The sequence below is a fragment of the Arvicola amphibius genome, chromosome 12 (assembly GCF_903992535.2).
Source record: "Arvicola amphibius chromosome 12, mArvAmp1.2, whole genome shotgun sequence".
Classification (NCBI taxonomy): Eukaryota; Metazoa; Chordata; class Mammalia; order Rodentia; family Cricetidae; genus Arvicola; species Arvicola amphibius.
The window spans coordinates 165,702,526-165,723,213 of NC_052058.2; the positions used below are offsets into that span (position 1 = coordinate 165,702,526).

The window sequence follows — 20,688 nt, forward strand, 5'->3', positions numbered from 1 at the left end:
GAGACAGGGTCTCATTTAATCAGGGCGGCCTTGAACTCCAGGCTGTCCGTCCGTCCGTCCGTCCATCTGTCCGTCCTGTGTGCCCCTTCTAAGTGTGATTTTAGATGCGCCTTATCATGCCAGGCTCCCAAGTTTGTCTGGAGGCCTGGAACCTGGGACAAGCTGCCAGGCGAGTTGTCACCAGGCTGCCTTGCCCAGGAAGAAGTTCGTTTCTCAGCTTAGGACTGTTTATATTCCAGAGATATCTTGAGGACACCGGTGCAAGACAGGCTTGGCTATAATAGTAGAGCTTCAAGCTGTAGGACATGTGGAAGGTAGAGATGTGTTGATTCTTCGTGCACCAATCAGACCTGTCTCAGGCACCGACTGCAGGCCAGGCACACAGCCAGCCCTAGAAAATGCCAAGACACGTCTGACTAAGAATCTTCCATTTCATTTCCCAGCCCACTAGGGGTTTTTAAAGAAAGACACATATAAGCCTTAAAAGGAAAAAGCAAGTTTTTAATTGTTCCAGGTCGTGGCGGTGGGTGGGCGGGTGACACATTTATTCTGTGTGGCGGAGCTGCACCTAGACCCTGCTTGGCATCAGTTATGAGCTCCTGAGGACCAATCACCCTAGGCGGAGATTCTCAGCTGCTGTAGGAGTCAAATGGAGCGTGTGGGGCCTAAAAGAGGAGGGAGGGCGGAGAGCACAGGACGCTGCCTCCTGACCCGTTGGCCTGGACTTGGCATTGTAGTGAGATGCCACACGGGAGGTGGGGTGGGGCAGGGGTGGGGTTCAGCAGTCTCAGAGAAGAAAGAACTGGATCAGACGTCTACGTAGAGGTAGCAGTGTATGGGGATGCTTGCTCCTTGGACAATGGGAGCAGAGGAAACCACTGGAGAGGTTGCTGGGTAGATAAGGAATGTCAAAATACCAGCTGAGTGGACGCTTAGCTGACCAGGAGTGCCCTGGGGGCCGGGGCCAAGTTGTAGTCGTCCCAGTGTCCCCAGCGCTTGGCTAGTGCCCAGTTGGCATGGGTGGACCGGCTGGATTTTTAAGCAGGTTCTTCTCTGTGCGCCTCAGGTCCTCTTATTGTGGTTAGGCAAGGCTAAGAGGAGTTCTGGGCATGCCTGCTTTTCCTCTGGTCTTGAGGGCCTCCTGGTTACCCCAGCTGGGAGGAATCAGAGGCCCCTGGGTTGGGTTGGCCACCTTTTGCCAGTGAACTGCTCTTCTCTTTTTACCTTGCCTCAGCGGTCGGTAGCCCTGGTCACCTCACTGATGGCTCTGCTATGACCCCAGATCTCAAAGCAGAGCAGGGTGGAGCTGGAGAGGTGAGTTGAGCCAGGCTGAAATGAGGGTTGGTGCATGCAGCTGACAGTGTAGGAACTCTGGAAGACTCCACAGTCTGCCATCTTTAGTTCCGTCCTCTGCCAGATGAGGCTAATAGTAACTCCCATACAAGGCATTTGTGCTGATCTAGGGAGATAGCATGGATACATATTATAAACCGAATTAGAGGGACTGGGGGGGTATGGCTCAGTGGGTAGAGTGCTTGCCGAGAAATCCCTGGGCTCCATCCCCAACAGTGTATATAACCAGGTATGCTGGCACATGCCACTCTAACACCCACTCCCTTTCCCTACTGGTTTTAAGGAGGTATCATTAGGGCAACGGATATCATTTCATCAGAGCCCAGGGCATCCATTCCAGGCACCAGCAGCCTGGCACCGTAGGGTGCTTGGTCAGAGCAACTCTGGCCAGGGTGGGGTCTCAAGGGCTGGCTCTAGAAAGCATTCCCATCCTCCTCAATCCTGAGGGTCCCTCCTCTTGCCTTTATGCCTACAGCTCCCAGATGGTGTCCTGGCCCCATCAGAGCAGAATGGAGAACAGACAGCTGGCAAGGCTGCCCCAGAGACAGTCCAGATGTTTTCTACGCTTCGGTTGGTGGGTGGGAGAGGCCTAGGGGTGGCAGCAGCTGAAAGGATGTAATAGCGTAGCAATGTAACTTAAGCTGGTTACAGAGAAAAGACAGTCCCCGGCGCTCTCTCTCTCTCTCTCTCTCTCTCTCTCTCTCTCTCTCTCTCTCTCTCTCTCTCTCTCTCTCTCTCTCCTGTGTATAGAATCAGGGGCTTATGCATTCAAGACCTTGTGCATACTAGAATAGCACGCTAGCACTGAGTCACCCCACCACCACCTCCACTCTCTAACCCACCTCCTGTCTTTCAGAACAGGTGAGTAGCGGACTCAGTCTGGGGTTCCACACTTAGAACAGGTGATAGAGGACTCGGTCTGGGGTTCCACACTTGTGCCTGTGCCCCCTTGGATTTGCAGCTGACCTTTCTGACCTTGATTATAAAGGGTTGCTGAAGCGGCTTGACCTCACAGGCCGGGCCGAGGTCAAAGCAAGCAGGGTGCACTGGGAAGGAAGAGCCAATTCCAGGCCTCAGCAAAGAAAGAGAGAACTTTAGATACTTGATCCGTGGTCTCCCTCAGCGAAAAAAGAGACCATTTCCACAGGGCCCAGGAAGGAGCAGCAGCGGAAGTGTGCTAGCACCTGTCACTCCAAATCACCCAGCGCCTGGCACTTTCAGGGGAGCCAGGCAAACCTTCGGGCTCAGGTGACCTAAGGAGTGCATGCTGCATTGAAGGAAAAGCAGAAGCTACTTCTGAACTGGGAGGCCCTGGGGACACAGCCCCAAGTACAGCCCAGGGGCTCCAGCAGCTCAGACTGGCTTCCTGGTTCTGGTGACAGCCAGACCATGGAAGATGGGTGGTGTGAGCCTCGTTTGCGTCCTTTGATGGAGCATCTGGCTAATTAGCTGCTGCGTGTGCCTGACAAGTGTCCCCTACATGTTTCAGGGTCAGTCCTCAACAGACCACATGTGTGTTCAGCCAGGCTTGGGCATGAGGCTGTGGTCCTACTTACTGTCCCACCCCCGCTTCTCAGCTTGTCCCTCAGATGACCTTATGGTACAGTGTTGGGGACTCAGGGAACAGAAGACAGCCGTGTCCCGGGAGCCCCAGTTTGGGGTAGATGGAAAGGAAGGGCTCAGAGAAGGGTCAGTGGTGGGCAGCAGCCCGAAGGTGTGTCCACTGGCGACCCCTAACCCAGGGAGGATTCTGCTGGCCCTATGTGACCTTAGGTAGCCAATCTTCCTCTTTCTGCCCCCGTTTTTCCATCCAAAACAGAGTGTTTGAAGAGCTGGTACCAGAAGTTTTCAGCAAAAGCGAAGCAATGTGGAGAAACTATGGTCACTAAAGGCAGAGGATCCCTAAAGGCTCTCACCCGGTTTCTCCACTTTGAGGCTGTGACAGGTCACTGCTGGTGGTGATTGGGCTGTACTAGCTTAACAGGGGCGGGACAGTCACAGTGACCCTGTCCAGCAGTGTCTAGTGCTGGAGGGTGAAGGGACATCTAGGGCTCATGGACAGGTTGGGTGACTGGAGGGAGTGGCATCTATCAGCTATGCTGTAGTGCTTGAGGACTCAGAATCAGGGAGGTACCGACAGCCTCTGCTTTCGTGGCTGGGTGGGGAAAGGGCAGGTATGGCAGGAGGGCCTGTCTTTAGAGCCATCTGAGACCCTTGATCTTCTACAACCATAGATTTCTCCATCCCCGGATCTTGAAAATACTGACTTGACTCATGGGACCTTAGAGCCTTGGTTTGACGAAATCTTTACTTGGTACTGGCCTTAGCGGGTCATAGAATCCAAGCTACAACCAGCCAAGGTAGTCCGTCCCTCCTTGGGGTCCTGGGCCATCTTGAGGCCCTCCAGTGGCCTGGCTCAACTCAGGCTTCAGGGCTGCAGTGAGTGGCCATGTGGGCTTGCCAGGTTCTTCTGGGCAGTGCGGGCCAGGCACCGACCGGGTTCTGTTTAGCTAATAGAAGGCTCTGAGCATCAGCCTCCCGCCAGGCACCAGGGAGCTTATTAAGTAGCATCTGGGGCCCCCCGGGCTCTCCTGGGTGGATAGGCAGCTGACAAGAGTTTCCCAGCTTGGTCCCAGAGGATGACATTTTTTTTTCTTTTTCTGTGGAGTATGGCTTCTCCCAACTCCTCTCCCCTGGGCATCCAGTCTCATAGTGTCCCCGGGGGGATGTCTTCTGGGACCATTCAAATACACAAACAAACCAGCCTTTGGGTGGAACAAACTGATCAATAAGATGGCTCTTTGTCTGAAAGCAGAGAGCTGAGGGTAGTGGCTGTTACTGAGTGCCTACTGTGTGTGTGCCAGCGCCAGTGCCTACTGTGTGCCAGCGCCAGCCCTGGCCTCAGCATCGGGTGCCTGGCTTCATCTAACCTACCTGGTGGCCATAGCAAGGATGCTTGGTGTGGGTCCTGATGTGGCTTAGCAGAGTCATGGCTGGGAACCAGTGTCTTACCCACCCTGTGCTGCTGGAGGACAGGGTTGCTGAGAGTCAGGGAAGGAGCCAGAGGCAGTGTCTTCTAGACAGCTCCAGGGAGGGAAGAGCTTATTTATCCTTATGATTATAGGAAATCACGCTTTGCTATATGGTTGAGTCTTTCCTACTTTTGGCATCCTGTGTGGAACCGGAGAAACGCTGTCCTGGAGTTGGGGATTGTGGCCCTGTCATGCACATAGCAAGCAGGTCCGCACATGTAGGCCAGCTGAGTCTGAATTAAGTGAAACCCTTTTGGTTCTCAGAGTCTCTTCCACAAACCAGGCAGAGGCTGCTTGGGGCAGGGCCATGAGACCAAAGCACCAGCTCCTTGTTCTCCCCTCCAGCCTGGTCTACCTAATAAGTTTGGGACTAACCAGGACTATTACCATTAGACCCTGTCTCCAAACAAACAGACTTTATACCTGGTTGAGCCCTCCCAAAGCGTGATGGTACATACGCAGCCTAAGCACCTACAGAGTGATTCAGAGTTCCTGCTGGAGCACGCTCACGTGTTCCCTTAGAAGACACGGCCTCGGGGAGTTCCGAGTGTCCCCTCAGCCAACTTCCAGGCTCTCCCACCGTCGAACATAGATATACGGAATCTCAGTTCTGCACGGGAAGGCGAGAGTAACACCAAAGGGGATCGCTGGGGGATGGGCAGTGCTGCCGCAGATGTCTCTGGTAATCCAATCTGCCCCTGTCTGTGAGGGCTACGTGAGTCAAAACAGGAAATGCCTCGAACAATGCCTAGGCATCGCGTATAAGCTGGAGGAGCTATATATAGCCGAGCGTGATTGTGACCATATGCAATTTACTCATGATGCGCTGGCTGCAGGACCTGGCTGCCACTACTGAAGCCAGCCCTAGGGACAGAGGCGCACTGTCTGTGTGGCTGTTGAGGGATCTATAGGAGTTTGTCAAGTAGAGACTATAGACACGGGTTCGGCACGAGGGGAATCCGGAGCTATGTGGACACAGCTCCAGGTGGTGGGGCCTGGCTGGGAAAAGCATTGCACACGACATTTGTCCTTGATCTGTAGGTGCAGAGTAAGGTGTGAGGGCCTGCACTGCCACCGTGGGGAGGCTAGTGGTGTACTCTGGAGAATTTGGGAGGTGCTGGGGTTGCAGGGGGCAGGCAGCTGCTGCTCAAGCCGTGTTTCTTCCCGTCATCTACATCAGCTTTGAGTGTGACTTGTGTACCTGGGCTCTCTCCTCCTTCCAGTAGATCAGACCCCATGGCTTACTCTGTTCAGTTTGGCTCCACGGTAGGGGATGAGTCCTGCTTTAGCAGAAGGCCTGGTGGGGCCAAAGTCACCTGGTAGCCTGCTCTGTCCCCTGCATCCCTTGCCTTCCTTCTTCACTCTTTGGGGTTCAGGCAGATCAGGTGGCCCACCAGGACTGGCCGGATCCACTGCACCCCTGAACTGGTGGCTTCAGGGCAACCACGATCCAGGTTCCATTCTGTCCCCAGGATGTTCATGTCCCGTAGGCTTGTCTCTGTGTTCCAGGAGCCTATGTGCTGGTGCCAGTGTTTCTCCTGGGTGTGTGCATTCACACACATGCCTGCCTTGTGCATTTTTGCCTGTATGTGTGTGTTTGCGTGTGGCAGTGCATGCATATTAAGGGGCACACTCCATGTTCTCTGAGCACTTGCGAAAGCTCTAGAAAGCAGCAATAAAGTGAGGTGACTCATAAAGAGCTCCTGGAGGAGCAGAGGACGGCTTACGCCCTTGCCCTGGGGACCGTGGGTCAGTGCAGACACAGCTGACTGCCTTCAGAGCCAGCCTGAGTCTTTGACATGGTGCTTCATTTGGGTGATGCTGGAAACAGCTGAAGGCATCCTGAAGCAGTCTGTGGGGCAACCAGAGCTTCCTGCAGGAGGAACTGAGCCATGACTCTAAAGAACACAGCTGGGAAGGGGTGGGAACAGAGGTGCAGGGCCTTCTGCATTACAGGTTAAGGGATCCAAGGCAGAGGGAGTGGGAGGGTGAATCTCATCTCACTGAGAGTCAGGAGCTGGAGGCCCTTGAGAGGAGAGATGAGGGGGGCAGGCCCAAGGGAGAGGGATGGGCTCCTACTTGGCCACTGTGGTGCACAGTCGGGGAGGGGGTGGGGGTGCAAGACAGATGACCTGGGCAGGCTACTCAGATCCTAAGATAAGTCCTGGTGTGTTAAGGTCCCGGTGGCCGAGCTCACTGAGCAGCCATGCTGCACAGGGGAGAGAAATAAGGGCTGGGAGCAAGCGGTTCCTTCCGGGAAGCCTTTCCAGGAGGGCCAGGCCACTGTTAGCCAAGGACAAAGAGGTGTCCTGCCAGGAGGCTGCTGGTGAACTCGATGGGACAGAGGGAGGAAGTGGTAACAGGAGCGTGGACGACTCTTCCAGAAGTTTCTGGAAGGAGAAAGACGAGCAGGCTGGTTTTGGATGTGATTGCCTGGGACACTCAGGCCTGTGTATTCCTGGCTAGAAGGAGCCTGTCTGCAGGGGGTTCAGGTACCCTAAGGACTTGTTGTGTCTTCAGGAACAGGGTTGAGGGTGCCTGAGGAGACGCTCTTTCCATACGGGCAACCGTGGGACTTAGAAACCTATGAGGGATTGTAGGGGCAGCCTGTCCAAAGTGCTGCCCACCTCCCGGCCCCACTTGCCTTCCCGTCTATAGAACAGCACCCAGCAGGAGTCTCCTGGAGCAGGCACGGGTCAGGCATGGAGCTTGGGAATGTGTGAGTGTGGCCTGCTCAGTGCTTGAGGGATTGCCTCACGGACAGTTCAGGCAAGAAGGTCCTGGAGGGTCAGAATGCTGTTTTGCCTGTTTGCAAAGAGACCACGCCCAGACCCAGCCCTGATCCCAGGTCTCAATTACTGGGAAGTTCTTCCTTTGAGTCTAGCCTATGTCTTTCCTGCTGTGGGTTCCCTCCTGATGAACTTGTTCAACCCTGACCAAGCCTATCATCCGACCGACCGAGCAAGCGAGCGCTTTGAGGGGTGGCCAGTGTTTTTACAACTTGTTTTCATGGAGTTAGTTTGAAGTCTCCCTGCATTCCCAGAATGTCAGACCCGCCCTGGTTCACAAGGATTGACCAAAAAAAAAAAAAAAACCAGGGTCAGAGCCAGCTAGGAGTCTGAGGACTGAGTCATTTTCCCGGGACCGTCCACAGAGCCTTCCCTTTTCCTTCTAGTGGTAAGAACAAGGAAGGGTGAGCCCAGAGGACCAGGAGGCAACAGCTACGGCATGTGGGGACATCCAGATGATGGAAGCAGTGGGCCATTCGGGAAGACCTCCAATAGAGTTTGTGGTTTATTGCCTGGCCGATGGGGGTCTCTGTGCGTTCAGTTCCCCCATACCGGCAATGACACGGACCTCTGGGTGTCTGAGGTCACACGGCCCAGACGCAGGAGCCATGTGAGAATGGTTTTCAGGAATTAAACTGTTAAGGAAGAGAGGTGAGAGATGACCTCAGCCAACCCCGTGCAGGGGCTCCGGCTCGGTCCAGCAGGCTGTTGGGAGACGATGGCAGCTGTGCCCCAGTGGTCACACTCCAGGAGCAAAGATAGAGTTGGCAGAGGGCTGTCCATCTTGGAGAATGATGGTGCCCTGGGGTCCAGGAATTCTAGCAGTCCCAGGGAATTTGGGATCCCAAAGTCAGGTGCTTGCCATTTGGAGGATGTAGGGTTCCTGGAAGGTGGCGGAGCCTGGCAGTGGCTTTAGATTCGACAGGATTAGGAGATAAGGCCTAAGGAGTGCTGACTGCCCAGAACCCAGCGTGCGCGCGCGCACACACACACACACACACACACACACACACACACACACGCTCCGTGAGCGACAGCTTGTAGGCAGGGTGCAGAAAGAGATCCCAGGGACCACACAGTCAGCAGAGACATCACCACACCTGGTGTTCCTCCAGCCCGAGTGTCCTTGAACTCAGCTTCTAGGTGCCCCTGTGACCCCAGAGGACTGGCAACAGCATGTCTGCCGCTTGCCAGGCTGTGGCACTTCCTTCCGGCCCAGAGGGCATCAGTGAACGGAAGGACACTGGCGTAGGTCAGGGCCATGGAGGGAGGACCTTGGCTGGTCCATCTTCCATTGCACTTGGCTTTTCCTCCCTAGGGAATTCACGGCTCAGTCCGTCCACGCTGTTCTGACTGAGCTGGGTCTGGCTAGCTCTGGTTGGTCAGTGGTGTCCACCCTGACTCTCCTATCTTCTGACAGCACAGGCATTTTCACCACAGTTTTGGCTCCTGACTCAGGTCTCTGGGAGTCTAGTCCTGAAGACTTGGGCTTGGGTTCTGGTCCAGCCAGATTCTGTTGCCTGCTGTGTGACGTTGGCTATGTTCTCTTCCTTCTCTGAACTTCAATGCCTCAGGTTCCTAACCAAACTTGGACGGATGTTCCTCTAAAGTCCGCTGATTTTAGTATGGTACCCAGTAAATCACTGTTGGTCAGGGTGATGCCCGGAGACACGAGGTGACTGGCTTGTGATTACACAGCAGAAGGGTAGAGGTGGGAGGGCCAAGGCCTTCTTCTAGGTCTATGGCCAGTTCACTGCACTTCCTCAGCTCTGCTCCAGCCCAGTCATGGCCCCTCTTTGCTTGGGAAGTAAGGACAGATGGAACCGTGTGATCCCCTTGCTCTCACGCTCCCCAACACACGCGTGCATGCGCACGTGCGCACACATACACACACACACACACACACACACTCTGTCCCTGTCAGCTTAGGACCTGCTGTGTTAGAGACTTTATGGTCATCTGGGTCTGGTCCTGCTGTCTGTCACCCTGCCACTGAACTTCCTGTTCATTTTGAGGCAAAGCTGAGACCCGCGCTGAATCTTGGAAAACCCTCAGGCCCCAAGGGGATCAAGGTAGGACCTAGGGTGGTGGCCTAGACTCCTGGAAACAGTGTGAGGAGCTGAGCTGGGGCGGTGCGGTGTGGCCAGAAGTCTACTGATACCCGCACGGATTCGGCCCCATGCTAGGGACTGGGGGACAGCTTTGACACCCCCCCCGCCCCCCCCGCAGGAAGACGTCTCCCTCCCTGCCCTCAGCCTTCTCCACACAAAATCCATCTCCATTGTAATTGGAGCTCCTCTAGTCCGTGCTCTCGGTCCACGGGGCACCCAAGAAAGCTCTGGAAATGGGTGGTGGATCCCTTTTGCAGCGGAGCGAAACGGTGTGTGCCGGCATCTTGGCCTGTCTCTGGGGTATTAAACAGTCAGCTTGGCCTTTCCACCGTGGCGAGCCTGTCTTCCTTGTAGGAACGGAACTAACTACACATGAAAAGAGGCCGTTTCATTACTTAAAGTGACAAAATATTGAGTGTCTGTATTCCTTTATTTTCTCTCTCTCTCTCTCTGTGTGTGTGTGTGTGTGTGTGTGTGTATGTGTGTGTCTAGGTTGGAGGACAACCTTGGGGCTCGGCCCTCACCTTCCATCTTGCTTGAGACACAGTCTCTTTGTCGTTCAGTGTTGTACACACCAGCCTAGCTGGCCTGTGAGCCTCGGGGATTCTCGCCTCCACCCCCCACCTCCCCGCAGGAGTGTCGTGATTACAGGTACACGCTGCCGCTGCCGACGCCATGCCTGGCTTTATGCAGGTTCTGGGGATTCAAACTCAGGTCCTCACGATTGCCCAGCAAGCGCTTTACCCCCTGAGCCATCTCTCCGTCAGTGAGAGTGTTTACGCGTCGCTAACGCCTCTGTGTGTTGGGCGTTTTTGTTGAGGGCCTAGTGAGATTTACATTTCGTTTTCATTTGTCTCATAAAACATATTAGTTTTCACTTCAGCAAGATCTTCATAATATTTGTGTTCTGTTGGCAGCGGTGATCTAAAGGATTAAAAACAAGATGCAATTATCTCGCGAAGGGCGCGGGGGGGGGGGGGGGGTGTTGAGCCCTGGGGGTGTGGCTCAATGGCCTAGCGCTGGCCCTGCGTGCAGTGTGAAGGCTTTGTCGCTCTCCGCCCCCAGGGCCACATTCCCCGTGCACACTGTGTAAAGTTTGAATTTATTTCTGTCAAAAACGTAAACTAGAAATACAAGAAAATTTATTCTATCCTTGCAGACGTTGTCTTTATAAATTTATTAAAATTAAACAATATATATCCTAATTAGTATTGGTTTTTAAATTAAGATACTTAACCTGGCCAAGCCATGCAGGCTCAATGCCATGAGAGACTGAAGCACTAAGATCACATGGTCAATGAATGCCTGGGTGATCTAGCAAGCCCCTGCCTCAAAGTATAAAGGAAAAAATGATAAGGGATGGACGAGGGTATGTCTCAGTGGGAGATTGCTTGCCTAGCAAGCCCAAGACGCTAGGCTTAATGTCTAGCACCCCAGAAACTAATAAATAGACCAAGCATGGTGGTGCATACCTGTAACCCCTGGGACTCACATGTGGGAGACAGGAATTGACGCCCACAAGTGGTCCTCTGAGTGCTGCATTTACGCTGTCACACGCACAAAAGAAAATAAATATGCAAAGTAAATAAATATAGTTTTTTAAAAGCGCGAGGATCTCATTTCCTGTTGCATGAGCACAACAGGAATTGTTAACTATTGTAAGGGGTTCCTTGGGTACCGTTTGCATTTCCTGTGAACCCCACTAATAAAATGCAAAAGGAAGAAAACACCACACACACACACACACACACACACACACATGCCAGCAACACGTATTCCTCTCAGCAGATGTCGGGCAGGCATCTGGATAGGCACACCTTTTGTTCTTCAGGAACAGGAGACAGGTTTGCCCTGGGCCGGAGTGGTGTTGGCTAGGGCAGTAGAAGTGAAATCTCAGCAGGTGCTGGTGTTCCAGCAACTTCCTTTAGGCCATCAGCGTCTCCCCCTTCTTCGATCTTGCAGGAGGTTTCAGACTGAAGAGCCACTTCCTGTTTGGGGCCCAGACCTTCCTTCTAGTGACTCACTGACTCTCGCTATCCCTTGCTGTGAAGGCTGGTGGGACTGATGGTACCAGGCCTGGACCCCCACTAGGGGACGGGAGACTAAGCTAACAACTCAGCCAGAGACAGGAAATGAAGTCTCTTGGTTCACTTCAGGTGTGAGACTATTTGTTGTATCTTGGCTTGCCTGGTGGGCACAAGACCCAGTGGGAAGAGAAGAGATGGGGGTAGCCTCTGCATCTTCTTTTCTGGTAGCTGCTAGCCCAGGTGAGGTACCTCAGTGTGGGTCTGTCACACTTCCTCTTCCCCGTAGAACCGAGAGGCATGGTGGAAAGAGCTCCAGGCTGGGGCATGGACTTAGATAATAACAACTTTCGGGGACTGCATGGGTTCCCTGCCCCATCTCTGTGCCTCCATACCAAGTGTGGCCAATGTCTCCTGCCAACAGTGATGTTTGTGCAGCTCTGTATTGCAAAGTTTGTTTCAAAAAATCATGGGTTGTGGGGCTGGGGCTCAGTTGGTAGAGTGCTCATCTAGCATGTACGACGTCCTGAGTTCGACCCTCAGTACCACATAAACTGTGAGTGGTGGCACCCCTCTGTACCCCAGCACTGGGTGGCACCCCTCTGTCGCCCCAGCACTGGGTGGCACACCTCTGTACCCCAGCACTGGGTGGCACCCCTCTGTCATCTGAGCACTGAGTGGCACACCTCTGTACCCCAGCACTGGGTGGCACACCTCTGTGTAGAAGGGAGCGGTGGACTGTGTCCCGCCACCCTGCTAACTTTACCCAAAATAATTACATGGAAACTGTATTCTTTTAAAACACTGCCTGGCCCATTATCCGTAGCATCTTATTGGTTAATTCTCACATCTTCCTTTAACCCATATTTAGTAATCCGTGTAGCACCACGAGGTGTGGCTTACCAGGAGAGATCTTAACCTGCGTCCATCTCAGAGAGGAGAATCATGGTGACTGCATATCGCTACTGCCTGAAGCGGCTCCCCACTGCCTGCTACCCAGCATTCTGTTCTGTCTACTCCGCCTACCTAATTTTCTGTTCTCTTAAAGGGCCAAGGCAGTATCTTTATTAAAAAAATGAAAGTAACACATAGACACTCCTCCATCACCTCTGTACCCCAGCACTGGGTGGCACCCCCTCTGTACCCCAGCACTGGGGAGATGGAGGAGGATCAGAAGCACAAGGTAGTCTTGAGCTACACAGGGAGCTTGAGTTTAGCCTGGGTTTTTGTGAGACCCTGTCTCCGAACAATAAAATACAGTGGATCGCAAACAGTGCTAAGGGCTTTTGGCAGGTGGCTCGGGGGGGTACAGTGATTGTGTGTACAGATGTGAGGCTCCAGTGTGGATCCCCGTGTGAACCTATGGGCACAGAGGCCTGCCTGTGATTCTAGGGTTTAGAAAGCGGAGATGGCGGACACCTGGAGCAAGCTAGCCATCCAGGCTGGCCTACTGGCAAGTTCTAAGAGACTGTGCCTTAGAATGTGAATGAGGTTGGGGGTAACGGAAGAAGATTCACAGAGTCAACCTTAGGCCTCCATATGCACACATGTGCACATCACACGCCTGCACACATGTGTGCCCGTATACATGAACACCCATAAACACACATATGCTACATGTACCCATTTACATGAGAAAAAAAATTTAAAACTACACAATGGAAAAAGAATATTAAAAGAAAATGAAAAGGATATCTTCGTGATCCTTCACGATAATCCTAACCCCTCGAGAGACTAAGGCAGAAAGATTGCTTTAAGTGTGAGAACAGTCTGGGCCTCGGAGTTTAAAATTAAATCTTGACTCAGTAGAGTAAAAAAGAGGTTGCGGGGAGGTTTGGTGTTTAATTTAAACTCTGCCATTTTGCTGGACGTGCCCGTTTCCTAGGGCCCTCTGCTTTATTTTTTTTTAGAGATTTTTATTTCTAACGTGTGTGTGTGTGTGTGTGTGTGAGAGAGAGAGAGAGAGCGAGAGAGAGAGAGAGAGAGAAGGTAGGAGACAACTGAGAGAGTCAGTTCTCTCCTTTTACTTGGCAATAGGTGCCTTTACCCACCGAGCCATCTTTCCAGACCCCTAGACCCCTAGAGCCTCAGTGTCCAATCTAGTAAGACTCACGTGAGTACTTGACACGTGTGAGCTGATTACTTCCGCACATACACAGGCTAGTGAGCATCATCATTACGGCTTTATTCAGAAGCAGATTAAGTAAGAGAGTCAAGATCACAGTACACAAGCCGAGATTCCACGCTGGGCAGCTTACCCCAGTGCTGTATTCTCCTTGAGGTCCTCGTGACTGGTGATCCTTGGCTCGTTGGCGTGGGAATGCAGAACCCCAGACCCAAACTGGAGTCACTGAAGCCAACTGCAGCTCACGAGATTCCAGGATGGTTCCTGGCACTCTCAAATCTGAGTTGTCCTGCCCTGTTTATAATCCTCTATCTTAAGCCTGAGGATCCATGTGTGTGTGTGGGCTTGGACCCAGGGTCTTGTGTGCTATATCCCCAGCCTTCTTTTACCTTTTAAAATATTTGAGACATCTCACTAAGTTGTCCAGGCTGGCCTTGAGTCACTCTGTGAGCCCACAAGCCCTTGACCTCTTTTTGCCCTCTACCTTGGTCTCCTGACTCCTTTACAGGCCTGCACTAGCCTGTGTCAATAAGTGTGCTTTGTAAACTATAAAGTCTATCACATCCCAGGGATTGTGAGGAACCTCAGAAGAGCTACGGAGGCAGGGCTGGGGCAGGTAGGCAGGGATGGGGCCGAGGGTAGTGGAGGGAGGGTGGATGCTCCCAGGTCTGTTGAAGCTGCTTCTGGGCCCAACTCTGTCTGCCCACTCTGAAGTTGGTTGACTGTGTGCTGCTTCATGCTGGCTCTAAGATCTGACTGGGCTGGGGAGAGCTGTCAAATTGACAGAGGCTCACGCCTGAGCTATTCTGCCCTGTGTGATACAGCAGGCCCTGGCCCTACCAGGCTTGGTGTCTCTGAATAGGCAAGGTGACGATGTCCTCTGAAGTATGAAGTGCTGATTCAAGGCCCCTTCCTCTACCCTTCTCTTCTACAGCCCAGTCTCCTATGTCTCTTCATAGATCCTGGGGGGGGGGGGGGGACACTGTCCTCCTGGCCGTGGGAGCTGGTGGGGAGGCAATGCATGAGTCAGAATACAGGCACATAATTGTGGTGCCAGATCCACCTCCTGCCCACCGGCCCTCCCCTTCTTCCCCTGGCTTCCTTGGAAGAACAGCTGGTCTCACAGCTCCTTGAGGAAGCAGGTTCCCTGGCAGCAGAAAGGTCTCTCTGCCCCAGGATGACCGTACCTGGGGCCTGTTCTCATGGGCCCTGACTAGGGGCATAGGTGTTCATGGAGCAGACTCTCTGGGTTTGTCCTACAGGAATGGCAGTGGACCGTGTGTCCCAGGATCTGCCACCAACTTCTTAGCTTTTTTCTTAGGGACTAGGGGCTTCCTGGGGGCTACCCATCAGTGGGCCCACTTCTGGGCCAGAGTGGGCAGCTTCAGGGTGGGAAGCAGCTGACTCATTGAAGCTGGGTGTGGACGAAAGATGCTGAGTGGGAGATGAAGGCTCTCAGCGAGTTTGTCCCTTGTTTCCTCAGCTCTCTGATTGAAGTGACATCACCATCTTTGTGAACAGGACACCCCTGGAGCACAGCCAACAGCCACTGAACCTTCTTCCAGGTAAAGAAAGAGGAAAGGAAGTGGGGAGGGGGGGAGGAAGTAGAAACAGGCTGCAGAGAACAGCCCCCTGGTACCTGAAACAATGCCTGCTTCTCCCTTGGGAAAGAACTCCGCAGTCTGTGAAGAAAATCAGGAGGGACAGGGACAATTGTCCCATCTATGGGGAAGGAAAGCGCAGTACCAAGAAGAGGGACCTCTGTCTGCACGCCGGGTCTCATCTGATGTAGTAGCTCACTTAATCCTTGTAGCAGCCCATGAGGATGATGGTTTATAAGTCAGTTATAAATGTTATAATATCAGGAAACTGAAGCATAGTGACAGGAAGTCCCTGGCCCAGTTAACTAAATAGGAAACCTGGGTTTTGAATGTAAGCAATATAGGCTGTCTCCAGCCCCTGTGTATTTCTCTTAGCTCATAGTAGTTATTTCTTTGAACTCCACTTTGGGGCTTTTAATGGGCTTACAGCTTCAGGGAGGATTCATCTGAACAGAGAGCCGTGGTTTTTGGTCAAAGGAACAAATGGCACATGGCAGGACTGGAGGCCTGCACAACGGAACTGCCCCCAGCCCTGAGAGGGGTCTCAGCTCCCAGGGCTTTCTTCCTCAGCCGTCAATCAAGGCTCTAATCACCAGAAAGAACGCTGGACTTTTGAAGGAGGTGAAGACAGGTTTAGGCCTCATGTTCTGAGACACGCCCAGGCAGAGAGACTGCTTCTCTTTGCAGAATGCTGCGGGGTCTAGACAGCCGGTAATGATGGGTGAGAGGACGGAGGTGGAGGTGGGGTCCTGCGCACAGCCTCAGGTCACCTTCACCAGACCTGGGGCGGAAGCTGCAAACCTGTATCAGAGCCTAAAGAAAGAAGCTGCAAACCTGTATCAGAGCCTAAAGAAAGAAGCTGCAAACCTGTATCAGAGCCTAAAGAAAAGAAAGTTGTAGAAGTGTGCCTAATTGAGGCTTTTTTAAAAAAAGCAACTTAATTTTTCCCTATAAGTTGGGAAACAACTAATTATTATTCAAAGGCAGAATTCAGCTTGGACTTTGGGGTCCTGTAACTGTGTGGTTTGTTTATTTAGAGACAGGACCTTGTGGTGTAGCCCTGGCCGTATCTGGTTTTAAAAGCCCTGTTTGGTTCTTTCTCCCCTTGCTTTGCACATCTAACCAGTTTTTCTCACTGGCAAATCCGTGGGCATCCCCTTGGTGCCTAACCCAGTGCGTGATACCCAGGTTTCCCGATACAGCCACTCCTTGGCAGGGAGGGGTCTGGGTCTGTGGTGTCTTGTGTCTCTATCACTGGGTACAAAGTGGCAAATATTTGGGGCTTCAGACAAGGCTGGGACAGGATTCTGGATAGAAGTAGATGATACCCAGGTACTGAGCTCAGTGATGTCTCTCAAGGGCTCGGCTAGTCCATGTGAGCCCAAAGAGCAGAGTCAGTGGCTTGGGGACAGGATGACTCAGCCCAGGGCTTGCACAAGTCCCTGTGTTAATATGAATGGGAGTTGTGGGGGGAGGAGCAGGGTACAGGTATTGAAGCTGTCAGCCTTTGGAGCCTGGTGCAGGATGAAGGAAACAGGAGAAGTGTCCTTAGATATGAGGGGCTTGCTTCTCTTCATACTGGGCCTGATTGGAGAAGCTGTTTGGATAAGAACTCTGCTGGTTTACCTAAGTAAATAAATCATCACTCCCCTTTCCCTTACGGGACAAAAACTGGGCAGAGAGAGTTTGCAAGGCGTCAAGTCTCTGCCAGACCCAGCTTCCTTCTTCCCCATGCCACCTCAAGCGAATAGACCCCTTTCTCAGGGCCCTAGAGGGCATGAGAAAGCCTGCTGAGCCCTTTGGCTGAATAACTGGGCTGTTAGGCAGAGCCCTGGACATACACCTGAGAGTAGATGAGAAGGCGGTGAATCAGCCCCATGCTAGGCCCCCTGCTGGCCCTCTAGACTCAGCCAAAGGTCTTTGGGATCCTCACAGGTTCTAATTGTTCCAGGGAGAACCAGGCAGTGCTCGTGAGTGAGAGGAGCCATGACAGGGGCAGGAACTCCTCCCAGGACAGCCTTCCTGCAGTCCTGATGACTTGGAAGGGTTGCCCAAGCTTCCAGAGTGGTAGGATTGTCATTGGAGCTGGTCTAAGTAGCTGAGCAGAGCAGCTAGTTGCTGCACAGGGCCATCTGCATGGAGGAGAGGTCAGAGAGAGTGTCCTGAGGATCTATCTTTTGTGACTTCCTAGTCCTGAAATCTTAGAAGCTTGCTCTAAAATTCTATAGTTATGGTCATCTTGAGGGAAATGATTTTTATTAAAGACATGTATTTTTTCATTCATTTATTTTAAGATGGGTATTGCTTTGCAGTAAAGGGTAGCTTTGAACTCATGTTCCTCCTGTCCCAGCCTACTGAGTGCTAGGGATATGCTCAGCTGGGAGAGCCGATGTTGACATTGGCTTGGGGCATATGGGGCCTGAAGTCTATGGTTTTGTGAAGCAAAGCTCTGCTCCCTGGCAGGACTAGCCAGCCTTTGTTGACAGGATCTCCCTTGGTAGCCCTGGCTGGCCTGGAACTTGCTATGTAGACAAACTTGCTATGTAGTTCAGGTTAGCTACGAACTCACAGAGATCTACCTGTCTCTTTGGTGGCCTCCCAAGTGCTGGGATTAAAGGCATGTGCCACTGTACCTGGTGAGTGATTCTTTTTGAATTTGAGGTGATTCTTCTGTCCTGTGCTTGTAGCTTTGGCTTAGGACTGTGGTTTTCAACCTTCTTAATGCTGCAACCCTTTAATACAGTTCCTCATGTTGTAGTGACCCCCAACCATAAACTTATTTTTGTTGCTACTTCATAACTGTGATTTTGCTACTGTTATGATTGTAGTGTAAATATTTTCAGAGACAGAAGTTTGGTAAAGGGGTCTCAACCCACTGGTTGGGAACCACTGACCTAGATGGAGGGGGTCCCTATGGGTTTTGGGTCCCAAGAGAACCCAAGGCTTCTAGGCAGGTACTTGAACCTGTCAAAACCATGGCATTGAATGTACCCTAGACATGCAGGTTTATTGCCCAAGCCCCTGTCTGAGGGAGAAGGCACTGCAGACACATGGGCCTCCACCCAGTGCCAAGGCAAGGCTCAGAATCTGTCATTCTGAGTGTCTGAGGCCCTGGGCAGCTTCCTACTCCTCCTCTCATTGATGAAGTCTCTGAAATGAGGATCTTGGTAATTACCTGGGAAGTTGGCGTGACACCCCACCAGGATGACGTGTGCGTAACTTCTTTGTAAACTGTAAAGCACTGTGCCTGCATTTGTGATGGAGGTTGCCTTTGCTACATCGAGGTCATCTTCTTGAGGGAAAGGAAGGGCTGGCTGTACTGCTTCCAGATGAATCTCCCACTCAGTCACACCTAACCCCAGTAGAAGCTTCTAAAATATCAGTACAGAGCTCAAAGCCTGAGGGCAGGACAGGCTGAGGTAGGAGAAAGCTGACCTTATCCAGGTCAGGGGTAGGAGAGAACACCCCAGGAGCTGGGAAAACTGAATCACCTGGGGGAGCACACTCTGAGAAGACCAGGCCTTCCTGGGCCTGGAGGCAGCACAACTACAGGAAGACCTGAGCTTCCCTGGGCTCCAGTTCTTTCCCAGAAGAGCCAGCAATCTCCTGTGCCTGAAGAGTTGGGTAAACAAGAGAGCCTGGCATTACCATGCAGAAGATTCATAATGGCCCTAATTATGGCATGATTAATTCTTTGAGGGCTCTGGCTCGAAGCCTTCCCCCACTGAGTTGCTCTTTCCCCAAACAGAGAGCAGGTATGGTGGGGCGGGGCCTACTTGGGAGGCCTCCTTGTGCTTCCTTCTGCCAGCAGGTCTCTTCTCAGTCTCTTCTACCTCCACTGCCCAGGGACTTAGATTTCCTGCCTGCCCTAGGTCTACCTCTTTCCTCTTGATTCACCGAGCCTAGGGCTTTCTCTAAGATCCAAAGAGGTGACGCACATCACCCAAGAACGCAAGTAAGATGGTGACAGCCTGCTGCTGTCCATGCAAGTCATCTGGAGAAGTCTTGGGGACCTAGGGCCTCTGAGAGGCTCCGCCGACCGGGCCAAGAGCAGGGCAGGTAGGGATTGGCTAGCCTCGTGCTTCTCTGGTTGGGCTTTCCACAAGCCCGTGGGAGTGAGAACTTCCAGGGTCAGGTGATTCTTCATGGTTTGCCCAAGGAGCAGAGGGCCTCCTCTGCCATCATCAGCACTGTGGGATATCCTGCCCGCCCTGAGCCGCCACCTCTCTGCTTTGCCCTGGAGATGAAGAAAGAGCTGGTGGCGGAAGGGTGTCAGGAGTTGAGTGCTGAGGAAGTCCCTAGAGAGTGTCTGAGAAAGGACAGAGATGTGGCCACCCAGAAAACGGGGGTAGCCTGTTGTGGCCGAGCTTAACCTCAGACCACCATTGCTGGACTTGGCTGGGGTTGAGCCCCAGTGGGTGCAGCCAAGGAGAAGATATTTCCCAGTGTATCCTTCCTTCCATGGGGGCCTGGCAGACCACGGAGAAGGCAAGGCCCCACACCCAGTCCTGGCACCCTCAGGGGTTTCCGCTTTCAGTTCCTGGCCTGGGTGTCCCTGAGGCCAACTCAAACCCAGTGCCCTGGGAAGCATAGGCTGCTGGCTCTCGGTGATGGGGAAATAGACAGGACCAGACTGAGGACTGGCCCAGCCTGGGGGCTGCTGCAGAGGTAGCCTGGACGTTATTTAGCATCCCTGAGACTATCTGTGTGATCACTTGGGGGGTGTGTGTGGGTGTGTGTGTTCGCGCGCACGCGTGCATGTGCGTGTTTAATAGACTTTTAAATATCCACTTTAGCCCTTAGAGAAGTTGATTGAAGCTCTCAGCAGGGTGTAAGCTGAGCACATGTGCTGTAGGAATGGCAGGATAACACAGGTACCGTGTCATTGCTGCTAATCTCAACAACTGCTGTCCATCTTGCTGTCACTTGCCTGATGCATGGGATGGTTCGGCTCCGCGGGCGTGAGGATTAGTAGGTGTTGGGGGCGCATCCTGGGCATAGGAGGCCTGGTAGGTCTTACGGTGGGCACCGCAGAGATTGTTCCTGCTAGGCGGTGTTGTGGACGCCGTGACTGTAGGAACTTTCTAGGTGCTGTGTTTAGTGCTGCTCAAGAGGGTATTTTACATTCTCTGTTCCTGCGGTACCCTTGGGACAATTGATGGATGAGTGTCAATGCCTTGTTATGGACTAGAGTTGGGGCTTGCATGGCCGGAGCTCTGGTGTGTGACAACTGGTACATTACTGGGCCATGCGGAATAGTGAGGCTGCCCTCACTTCTGAGTTCCACCTGGTTCTCCCTCCCCCTGGAGCCCCAGGCAAGCACTGATCTTCTTTGTTGCCTCTATTTTTGCCTGTTCTAGAATCTCTAAAAGAGGCCTGCTGTCATCTACCACTATGCTTCCAAGTTTTTCCCCTTGTCTTTCTGTGGCTTGCTAGTTCTTTCTTGGACACAAAGTGTCCCCGTGAGATTCCCCAGTGCTGGGATTACAGGCCTCTGCGGCCACTCCCAGGCTGCTGATTTCTGTTTATTGTTAAATACTATTCTATGTATGGTGTGCCATAGTTTACCCATGTCTCTCAGGACAGGGTCTCCACTTGGTAGGGTTGTTTTCTGGAGGGTCCTTGGGCAGCACTGGAGATCTGGGGCCACAGT

The 20,688-nt window shown here is 52.7% G+C and overlaps 1 protein-coding gene across 1 annotated transcript in view; it reads left to right on the plus strand.

The window, feature by feature from the left end:
* Gdpd5 (glycerophosphodiester phosphodiesterase domain containing 5) overlaps positions 1 to 20,688 on the plus strand; it is a 76,701-nt gene that overhangs the window by 12,180 nt on the left and 43,833 nt on the right. Inside the window, exon 2 of the mRNA XM_038313729.1 lies at positions 14,918 to 14,999. The gene's annotated coding sequence lies outside the window, so the exon portion shown is untranslated. The remainder of the gene's footprint in view (positions 1 to 14,917; positions 15,000 to 20,688) is intronic.